Consider the following 11517-nt stretch of genomic DNA (forward strand, 5'->3'; position numbering starts at 1 on the left):
ACCACAGCCATACCACAACTACCACCACAACCACCAACATTCATAACCACAACTACCATAAGCACTGTCACAAACACCATCACTACTACTACATCTACCATTACCATCAGCACCACACACTACCGCTACCAAGTAAAATAACCACCACCACCGACTACCATAATTACCACCACCAACTACCACAGCCATCAACACCACACATCACCAGTACCAATTACCACAACGAACTACAACTACCATAACCAGCTGTCACAACTATAGCCATTAGCAGTTACCATCAGCGACCACAACCAACCACCACAAACTACCATAACCACGACTGTCAGCAACCATAACCACACTACAGCTACCATCACCTTTTATCACAACTATCATCTTTCGCTACCACAGCTACTACCACCAATTACTACAATCGCAGCACAAACACAGCATCAGCTGCCACAACTACCACAATTCCATCACAACTACCACAAGGAAGTACCACAATCGCACCACGAGCACAGCCATCAGCTACCACAACTACCACGGTCACGCAGCTACCACCTTCGCCAACTACCACAATCACCAATATCACCAACCATAACTGCCACAATCGAAGAACTACCACAATCGCACAACTACCACAGTCTCACCACAACTGCCTCCACCAGTTACCATAGCTACCACCATCTGCTACCACATCTACCATCACCAGCTACCACAACTACCACCACCAGCTACCACAGCTATCACCACCATCACACCACCACAACCACCACCACATCTAACCAATAACACCACCTTTATTACCGACAACTACCACCACCTGCTGCCACAACTACCACCACCTGTGCCACAACTACCACAATCCTGCCACCATCACCACCACACCGTACTACCATACCCATTATCTTTAATACCGATAACTACCACCATCCGCCACCACAACTACAACTACCCACTACCACAACTACCACCATCTGCAGGACATGGCGGGAGACTGCAGTATCCATACAGGCCCGCTGCTTACTTGTCAGTAGTGCAAGTTGCAGAGAGAGAGAAAGAAAGAGAGAGAGAGAAAACAGAATATGGAGAAAGGAGATGGAGATATAAAGCATAGGATGCAAGGTAAGGTACTAAGAAAGATGTAGATACAGTAGATAGATAGATAGATAGAGGGGGGACAGGAGAGAAAAAATGAGGAGGAAAAATAAGGAGAGAGAGAGAGAGAGAGAGAGAGAGAGAGAGAGAGAGAGAGAGAGAGAGAGAGAGAGAGACTACGAAGGGTAGAGAAAGGTACGTTTGTTTTTATTTTTTATTATTTCTACTTACTAGTATTCATCATCATCATACATCATCTTCATCATCATCTTCTTCATCAACATCATTTTCATTTTTTTTTTTTTTTTAAATAACAGGACAGAAGAAGGAAAAACAAATGAAAAAAATAATAATAATCCATACACCAGATTACTGATGTCCTCTGCTCATAAAATATCTGTAACAATTAGACTTGAACAGCTGTAGGTTGAAGTTTTCAGGGAAACAAGTCAGGGGAAGCGAGTTCCAAAGAGATGCAGTTCGGGGAATGAAAGAATTCTGATACGCAGAAGTTCTGCAATATGGCTGAGTGACATTCCAGTCATGAGCGCTACCAGATGCCCTTGTAGCACAAGGGAAGGCATGGAGATGTGGCACCATGGACGCAACTTCGTCTGAGTAGTTGCTATAAAAATATCTAATATAATGCAAGAGAGGCAACATTCCTTCTTACTTGTGGGGGAGGTAGTTTATTAGTCATAGCAGGATTATTATTTATTCTAACAGCTTTGTTCTGAATTTTGTCAGTTTGTTTTAATGCAACCTCTCCACATCCATTTCACAAGGGTGAGCAGTATTCAAGCTGAGAGCGCACATGACTCTTATAAATTAAAGCTAACTGCTCCTCAGTGATGAAGTTACGGACTCTGTACAATATATAATCCAAGTTTCTTTGAGGCGGTTTTAGCAAGTGATCTACCATGAGAGGTGCAGCTGAGGGCTTTGTTAAGTGAGACACCGAGAATTTTAATACTTTTGGAAATGGGAATATTTGTACCATTGAAGGTAATATACGAATCTGGCAATACCTGTCTATAAGTAAATTGTATATATTTAGTTTTACTAGCATTAAATGAGACAAGGTTGTTTTGTCCCCATTCACTGATTGAGGATAGGTCTTGATTTATGGAGATGACTGTACTGAGTTGAGAGTTAGAGATATCGGTCTTTGTAAAGGGGTGTCTGAGTGTGAATGAACTATGAAGTGTTGAGTCATCTGCATATGAATGGATGGGATTGTGGGTGATAGATAAGAGATCATTAATGTGAACCAGGAACAGGGATGGCGCAAGAACTGATCACTGCGGCACGCCGGCGTTAATTGAGTGGAAATTAGAATATACATCATCTACCTTTACTGTTATTTTTCTGTCACTTAGAAATGAGGAAATCAAAGGAACAAAAGACGTTAGTCCATGGCAAGGGAGTTTAGACAACAGGGAACGGTGCCATACTCTGTCAAAAGCTTGAGAAATATCAAGGGCTACTGCATGAGTTTCTCCATGTAGATCGATTGAGTGATGGATGGTATGAGTCAGGAGGTTGAGTAAGTCAGTGGTGGATCTTTCGTGGCGAAAACCATCATCGTCATCATCAGTATCATCTTCATCATCATCATCATCTTCATCAACATCATCATCTTCATCATTATCATTATCATCATCGCCCAATTTTTCGGGTTCATCAAGTCACTTAGGTCTATTTATGGACAAGAATCAGAGGAGAAGAAACTGAGACATGAATCGGAGGAGAAAGATGCACCAACGTCCATCCTCCCTTCCCTATATGCCGCAGGAAGGACGAGGCTAAGTGCAAATCAAGTGCTGGACGACGGGGTCGGTAGTTTCCAGCCCTCACTCTCATGTCGCATTTTTCAGCACGCTGGGAAGATGTGGGTGGGTAGTATATTATTCAGTAGATACTTTTATAGGGTGGTCCCTAATTTTCAACTTGAAAACTTTGCTTCATGTGCTGAGGGTTTTCGTTTCTACTGAGTAAAAAATGGTGTATGTAAATCACACTGATTATTAGATAATTTTAACTGGTGCCTCATCATGTTCAAAGTTATACTGTTTTGGCGTATTGTTAATATGTCACTGGGTTACCTAGGTCCCCCTCCTTGCAGAGTATAGACCCCTCACTGGGGGCAGAATCATGGGAATCCAGCTCCCACTCACTGTTGCCTAGTTTCATGGCTTGTAACTGCTGCCAGCTGTAGCCTTCTTCGCAGCTGGATACACTTGCCTGTGTTGCTCAACGACCTGGGGAAGAAACTACCGTTAATCTTCGTTCTTGGTCATCGCTGGATTAAACTCTTGAATCAATGCTACCCCTCTTTCAGCAAAGTAATTTTTTATCTGTAGCCCCCGGATGATGCGCACAGCTTCCTTGTAATCCTCACGACTTTCCCATGTGGATGGATCGAATTCTAGGAATGATTACGGAAGGCCATGCAATGTGAAGATCTTCTTGGTGATACTGGTCATAAAACTTGAAACTGTTTTCTGATTCAGTGCTGTCACCTCAAGTTCAACTGTTGCTCTCTTTGGTAGGTCTTTGCTTCCTTCTTCGTCAGGAGCCATCACCATTTTACGCTTCTCTTTAGGATCAACAGGTGATCAAAAAAAGCCAATCCAAGTAATTGCTCTGAGAAATACCACAAGTGACGACCAAATGCTTTCAAACAGATTTGTGAGATGTCCTTATCAGGATAAAGTGACAATTCCTGGAGAAGCCTCAGATCGTTTGCTGGAGCTAGAGCTGCTTTTGTTGCCACGAACCATGATTTCAGATTTTACGTCATGATGAATACATCAAACCGCTTCAGTCCTCGGTCTTGCTTCAGTGTGATGCTTGACTGATGATGGAAAAGATAGACTTTGATGCTGTAACTTTAGCTATCCATCTGGCATGGTGGCGCACCAGGGTGCTGAAACCGTGTTCCACCGGGCGATACATCACCCAAGACAACAATGGACAGCTCTAGCAGTTCTCGATAATCATCTCGAGGTTGGCTTTCTTGCAACTGTTTCATACAAAATGCTATGATCTCATCACATCGCTCGCCATCAATCACCAGCATTTCCTCATTGTCATTCTAAGTCTGAAAGCGTGTTGTGTCAATGGCGTTCTACTTGACTTTGAACTGCTTGAACATGTGAATGTCGAGACCAAAGGCAAATGGTGGGGGCCTTTTGAACAAGGATCTCAAAAATGTGATGCTGACAAGCCAGGTGGAGGAGATCCTTGTACAACTGTTGTTGAATAAGGGTGCACGTCCCTGCCCACAATCCGGTATTGCTGGCAATGGTGTCGAATGCCATTCCTACCACACGTTCAGATATACTGCAGTCGTTCAAGGTTTCAGTGACGATAGTCATAGCCCTTTCTGTCCCTGACCCCAAACTGTGTACATTCAGAAGCACTGAAACTCCATCACCTGAGACGAGAATTGGAAGGCGTTCGGTGACATTTGCTCCTGTTACATCGAGAATTAGTTTTCCATCCCAGTGCACTACTAGTCGAACAGTTGGATGGAATGATTTCTTCAGCCATTCTGCAGATTCCCTCCGACTCTTGATTCTATCCCGGCGGATACTTCGCCTGTTAATAGTATACATTGCTGGACCTTGTCCACTGGCAGAAATGGTCGCAGAAAGCAGATGGACTGCAGCACGGTCTGAAGTCTTGGTCTGATCTAAAGCAGCAGCAACTGGAGTAGTGACAACTGTTTTTCGTGCTCGTTGGCGTTTCAGAAGAAAATCTGCAGCCGAAAAGGAAGGACTTACTATATCTGTATAATCGTCACCTGTTTATCACTAGTTGGGCTTTCCTCCAGCTGCACTATTTCCTCTCCTACTGCTCGATGACATTCCTCACTCTGTCTACTCTCCTATTCACTCTGTCGTCTCTCTGTCTTCGTTTTTTCTTGTGGAGTTTGACGTCAATACCCAGCATAAAGCCTCGCCTCCCTTTCTCCCTGTGAGCCACAAGAAAATCCTTATCCTCACGATTTTTGATAATATCGAAGGCATTCGTGTGTGCAGTGTCAAAGATATCTTTCAGTTGTTCTTGGAAGTTCTTTCTCTCCTCTCTTTCTGTACTCCAGCTCTTACTCTTCTCCAACTTTCTCCATTCTTTATATAGAGATTCCATTTTGGGGATACAATTCCGTGGCCCAGATGCAGGAATACTAGCTTTCTCCCAGAATCCTCCTAGTTCCTCAGACAGAACACATGCTGAATCCCTCAGTGTTCGTGTCTGTTTGCATCAGATAGAAAAGTCGCGCTAACACTTCTTCACAAGAAGGTACCTTACTTCCAAGTAGTCTTTCACCTGGTTGGCCAACAAGCCAAATATTGGTTTTGTTCCTACTTTTCGTCTCTGACGTTTACAATATCACTTCATAGTAAACCTAATGTGTGACTTGGCTCGTATCTCTGACTAGGGTAATAATAATCTGGTTGTTATTAATGCATCAAAGACTCAGTTTTTGCACCTATCAACCTGACAAAATGATCCACAGGTATACCCACTTATGTTTAATAATACTCAACTTAATCCTGCATCATCGTTGAACATGCTTGGGGTTTCATTTGCTCGGGACTTGTCTTGGAAAGATCATATTACATCGCTTTTAAAATCTGCTTCCAAAAGATTGGGTGTGCTAAGCCGACTCCGTTCCTTCTTTGTCCCTGCACAATTGTTGACTCTATACAGGGGTTTTATCCGCCCCTGTGTGGAGTACAACTCTCATGTGTGGGGAGGCTCCCCACATACAGCTCTTCTCAATAGGGTGGAGTCAAAGGCTTTTCGTCTCATTAACTCTCCCCCTCTTACTGACTCCCTTCAACCTCTGTCTCTTCGCCGCACTGTTGCATCTTTATCTCTTTTCTATCGCTACTTCAATGGTCACTGTTCCTCTGAACTGTCTGCATGCATTCCTCCACTTCTACGACGGGCGCGTAGCATCCGTCTAGCAGCAAACTCTCACCCCTTTTCTGTCCAACTCTCTAATGCAAGAGTTAACCGTTACTCCCAGTCCTTCATTTATGCAACAGGTCAACTCTGGAATTGTCTCCCTCTGTCTGTATTTCCTGCTTCCTATGATCTCGTCTTTCAAACGCAATGTGTCAAGGCATCTCGAAATGAATGGATCTTGAATTTGGCTCTCTCTTGTATTTTGTTTTTCTCTTGGATGGAACAGTTTTGCGGGCTCATTGCCTTTGGTTCCTTCTTCCCCACAAAAAATAAATAAATAAATGCTTAATAATAATTCGAAAGAAAGCTCCATAAAAAAAAAAAAAAAAAAAAAAAGGTTTACTAGAATGAAGACTCCAATGAAGTAAAGCAAACACTTTTTTCAAATTAAAAAGATTATCATAACAATAATTTTGCTTAATGGGCTCAAACGTTGGGTAAGATGCAGCACCAGTAATTATCATCCAAGTCGGTTAGAGCTGGTTTTCTCAAAAGTTTACACCTAAACTAACAATATACACTGCCAGCAAACAAAATATTCCAGAATTAAAATTCCCCCTTAGTAAAAAGGAACAACTCTCTCTCTCTCTCTCTCTCTCTCTCTCTCTCTCTCTCTCTCTCTCTCTCTCTCTCTCAAAAGCGAGTTCTAATAAAAAAAAATGGAATAAATAATTGTAATATGTTATGGGAATATTAGAAGATGCTTTTTTGCTTAGAAATGGTGCCACTAAGTTATATTACATTCGGAAAAATGGTATTAATATTAATAGTAGTAGTAGTAGTAGTGGTAGTACTGTATTTGTAGAAGAAGGAAGAGGGGGAGGAGGAGGAGGAGGAATAGGAAGTGGAGTAGTTGTAGTGGCGATATTATTATTATTATTATTATTATTATTATTATTATTATTATTATTATTATCATTATTATTATTATTATCATCATCATCATCATCTAATCCTGTGTTGCCCCATGGGAAGCGTAGGAGCCCGGATCTAGGCTAATTGATCTTGACATTTAATAAGAGTGACCAGCCTCATTTATCCCTGAGTGGCAATATGTGAGAAGTAGACCCCAACGATCCCATGGATATAAATCTGCACAGGCTCAATCCGGTCGGAGCACCTTAATTACCCACTAAACCACCAGGCGCCATAATGTGGTTATAAGTTTACCACCCAGCGTAGTAAATGGTTTCCTGGTGTACAGGAAACTATTTGGCTTGTCACTCATTGCAGAGCTACCTATAACCAGAAGGAACAGAAAAGGATGAAAGAAAAAATGACAGAAGAGGGTGTGTAGAGTCACCCATAGGAAGAGGAAAGAATGAAGGAAAGAAAGAGAAGAAAACAGAAGGATAGAAGGAAGGAAGAGAGGAAAGGGCAGGTACCCGAGAGCAGCACTGTATCGGGTGAGTGGATCGTGAGCGCCCCCACCTGCCATTGATATTATTATTATTATTATTATTATTATTATTATTATTATTATTACATTTCCAGTGGTAGGTGGGACGTTCACCAGCCACACACCCGATGTAGTACTGCTCTCTGGTGACTGCCCTTTGCTCCCTTCTTTCTTTCTTTCCTTCCGTCCTCTTCTGTCTTTCTTTCCTTCATTCTCTCCTTTTCCTTATGCCTATAGGTGACTCTACACTCCCTCTTCTGTCTTTCGTTCCTTCATTCTTTCCTCTTCCCTCTGTCTACGGGTGACTCTACACTGACAAGTCAAATGGTTTCCTGTACACCAGGAAACCATTTACCACGTTGGGTGGTAAACATATAACCAAATTATGGCGCCTGGTGGTTTAGTGGGTAATTAAGGCGCCCCAATCGGACTGAGCCTGTGCAGGTTTCCATATCCAAGGGGTGGTTGGGGTTTATTGCTCGCCACCCAGGGATGAGTGAGGCTGGTCTCTCTCATCTTAAATGTCAGGACCAACTTGCCTAGCCCCGGGCTCCTACGCATCTCATAGGCAACACAGGATTAGATGTGATGATGATGATGATTGTTATTGTTGTTGTTGTTATTATCATTATTATTAGTAGTAGTAGTAGTTGTCGTCGTCGTCGTATTAGTAGTAGTACTGGTGGTGGTGATAGTAGTATTAGTAGTAGTTGTATTAGTAGTAGTAGTAGTAGTAGTAGTGATAGCAGGAATAGCAATAGTAGTAGAAGTAGTAGTAGTAGTAATAAGAGTAGTAGTAGTAGAAGTAGTAATAAGAGTAGTAGTAGTAAAAATACCAGGTTTATTTGAAGGTGAACCCGGTGGACTGCAGGCTGAAGTTGGCCTCCTGCCCTTGGTGAATTACGAGGGAGGTGAGGAACATTTGTATAACCGGGCAGTGGAGCCAACCAGGTATATCGATACCACCACATGAAGGAGTCCCTCTCCACCACTCCTGTGATATCAAGTGTAACCGATAAATTGTAATACTGTTGGGAAAGTATAGTAATCAGAATAAGTAGCCTGTGAGAGGGTGTTACGGGAGAAAATGCTATTCTGCTGTGTGGTATGCACTCTGAAGTATTGTTTTTTGTTTGTTTATGGTGGTGCAGTGGTTGACATCTGGGTGATGGTGGTGGTTGTGATGTGGTGGTGACGATTGTGGCGGTGATGTTGATGATGATGGTGATGGTGGCTGTGGACTTGTGGTGGTGGTGATGATGGTGGTGGTGGTGACTGTGGAGTTGGTGCTGGTGATGATGAGGATGGTGATGGCGGCGGCTGTGGAGTTGGTGATGTTGATGATGATGATGATGATGGTGATTGTAGTGGTGGTTTAGGTGATGATGATGATAATAATAATGTAGGAGGTGGTTTAGGTGATGATGATGATAATAATGATTGTTTAGGTGATGATGATGATAATAATTGTGGAGGAGGTGGTTTTGGTGATGATGATGATAATAGTGGAGGAGGTGGTTTTGGTGATGATGATGATAATAATGATTGTTTAGGTGATGATGATGATAATAATAGTGGAGGAGGTGGTTTTGGTGATGATGATGATAGTGTAGGGGATGGTTTAGGTGATGATGATGATGAGAATAGTGGAGGAGGTGGTTTTGGTGATGATGATGATGATAATAGTGGAGGAGGTGGTTTTGGTGATGATGATGATGATAATAGTGGAGGAGGTGGTTTAGGTGATGATGATGATGATGATAATAGTGGAGGAGGTGGTTTAGGTGATGATGATGATGATAATAGTGGAGGAGGTGGTTTTGGTGATGATGATGAAGGTAATAGTGGAGGAGATGGTTTAGGTGATGATGATGATGATAATAGTGGAGGAGGTGGTTTTGGTGATGATGATGATAGTAATGATTGTTTAGATGATGATGATGATGAGAATAGTGGAGGAGGTGGTTTAGGTGATGATAACAATAGCACTGGTTGTTTAGTGATGATGATGATGATGATGATGATACTGATGATGATGGCTTTAGAGTTGTTGATGATGATTATGATGATAATAGTGATATAGGTGATGATGATGATGATGATGATGAAGATAATGATGATAATGATGACGGTAGTGGTGGTGATGATGGTTACGATGATGACAGTGATGTCGATGATGAAGATGATGATAATGATGATGGTAGTGGTGGTGATGATGGTTAAGATGATGACAGTGATGATGAATATAATGATGATGATGACGGTAGTGGTGGTGATGATGATGATGATGTACCTCTTTAGCCTACTTAACACTGAGGCTCCTATGAACCACTCAGCTTAATAAAATCGCCTGAAATTAACTGGAATAGACTACTAGAGCTGTACTGACCATGAGAAAGTTAATAAAATCTAGAATTAAAATAAAATAATAAAGATAAGACAGATAAATGTTGGTGTATATGATAACTTGAGATACTGTAACGCATTCTAATGATTTTATTAGATTAATATGGTACTATACGTAACACAATACTTACAGTACTAAACACAAGACTTAAACAACATTTACGACACTTCCGGTACTTACAATAATTACAGTACTTACACTTCAACATTTAAGACACTTCCAGTACTTACAACACTTACTTTACTACAACGTTTACATCACTTCCAGTATTTACAACACTTGCAGTACTTACACTGCAACGTTTACAACACTTACAATACTCAAGGAAATAATAACGAAAAGTAAGGTAAGAGACAAGTGTTAGTGCACATGATAATGAAGGCCATGGCAACGCACTCTAACGATAGGCGTTATCAGCGTATGGTGTTATTACTTGGTGTCTTAGAGTGCGTTAGCCTGGGTTATTTCTAGTGTGGCAGAGCTTATACATACATGCGTACATAAAGGCGTACATACATACATACATACATACATTAAGGGATAGAGATGACATAAGGACAGACTAATGGACATGGAAAGACAGATGCACATACATGCATACATACATAATGTTAGATACAAAAATAAGAGGTATACATACACATACATAAATACATACATAATGTTAGATACAAAAATAAGAGGTATACATACACATACATAAATACATACAGATACAGCTAGATACTGGCAAACATACTGACAGACAGACGGGGTGAATACATAAGCAATAAGGCCTATGTTAAAGGCTGCTCTGTTCATTTTTTTTCTTCTCTTCCAGTTTACGGATTAGAAGCTTTTTTTTTTTTTTTACTTGGGTACAGTGACTTGTTTGTTTATTTATTTATATAGCTTTTACTGATCCGGGATTAATGTGTTTAACTTAGACCATTCTCAGGGTAGGGATTAATGCTGTGGGAATATGTTGATGTGATGATGATGGTAGTGGCGGTGGTGGTGGTGGTGGTGAAGATGATGAAGGTGATTTGACGATAATGATGATGGTAGTGATGATGAACAAGGTGATAATGACGAAGGTGATTATGACAGTGATAATGATGACTTATGATGATAGTGGTAGTGGTGGTGATGATGATGGTGATGATGATGATGGTGATAATGATGGAGGTGGTGAAGATGATGGTAATGGTGATGACAGTGATATGACGATTTCAGTCATCCTGCAAAAATCGTCTCAGGTAATCTTAAATATTAACCTATGTGCATCAATAGTGGCAATAAGGTAATGGATAGGGCTATTCTTGTAGGGGATAAGATTTACCTCAGTTTAAAAAAAAATCGTCTGGAATGAACTTGTATCAAAGAACTGAAAAATTGGTTCTCTCTCTCTCTCTCTCTCTCTCTCTCTCTCTCTCTCTCTCTCTCTCTCTCTCTCACTGTCTTTATCCTCTCTATATTGCACGTTATTAAGTTACTCTCTTTTTACTCTCTCACTTTCCCACCTCACATTCTGTTTTTATGGGGCTTCCTGCCTTTTATTATCGTATTATTTTTCCACGTCTCTCGGATACACCCCTTCCTCCCATCTTCCTTATCTTCTTTATATTCTTCCTCTTCCTCATTCTTCCCTGTTTATTGCTCTTCCTCTTTC

Source organism: Coenobita brevimanus, chromosome 112 (genome assembly GCF_032717465.1).
Source record: "Coenobita brevimanus isolate Jiangsu-jjx chromosome 112, ASM3271746v2, whole genome shotgun sequence".
In the NCBI taxonomy this organism is placed as follows: Eukaryota; Metazoa; Arthropoda; class Malacostraca; order Decapoda; family Coenobitidae; genus Coenobita; species Coenobita brevimanus.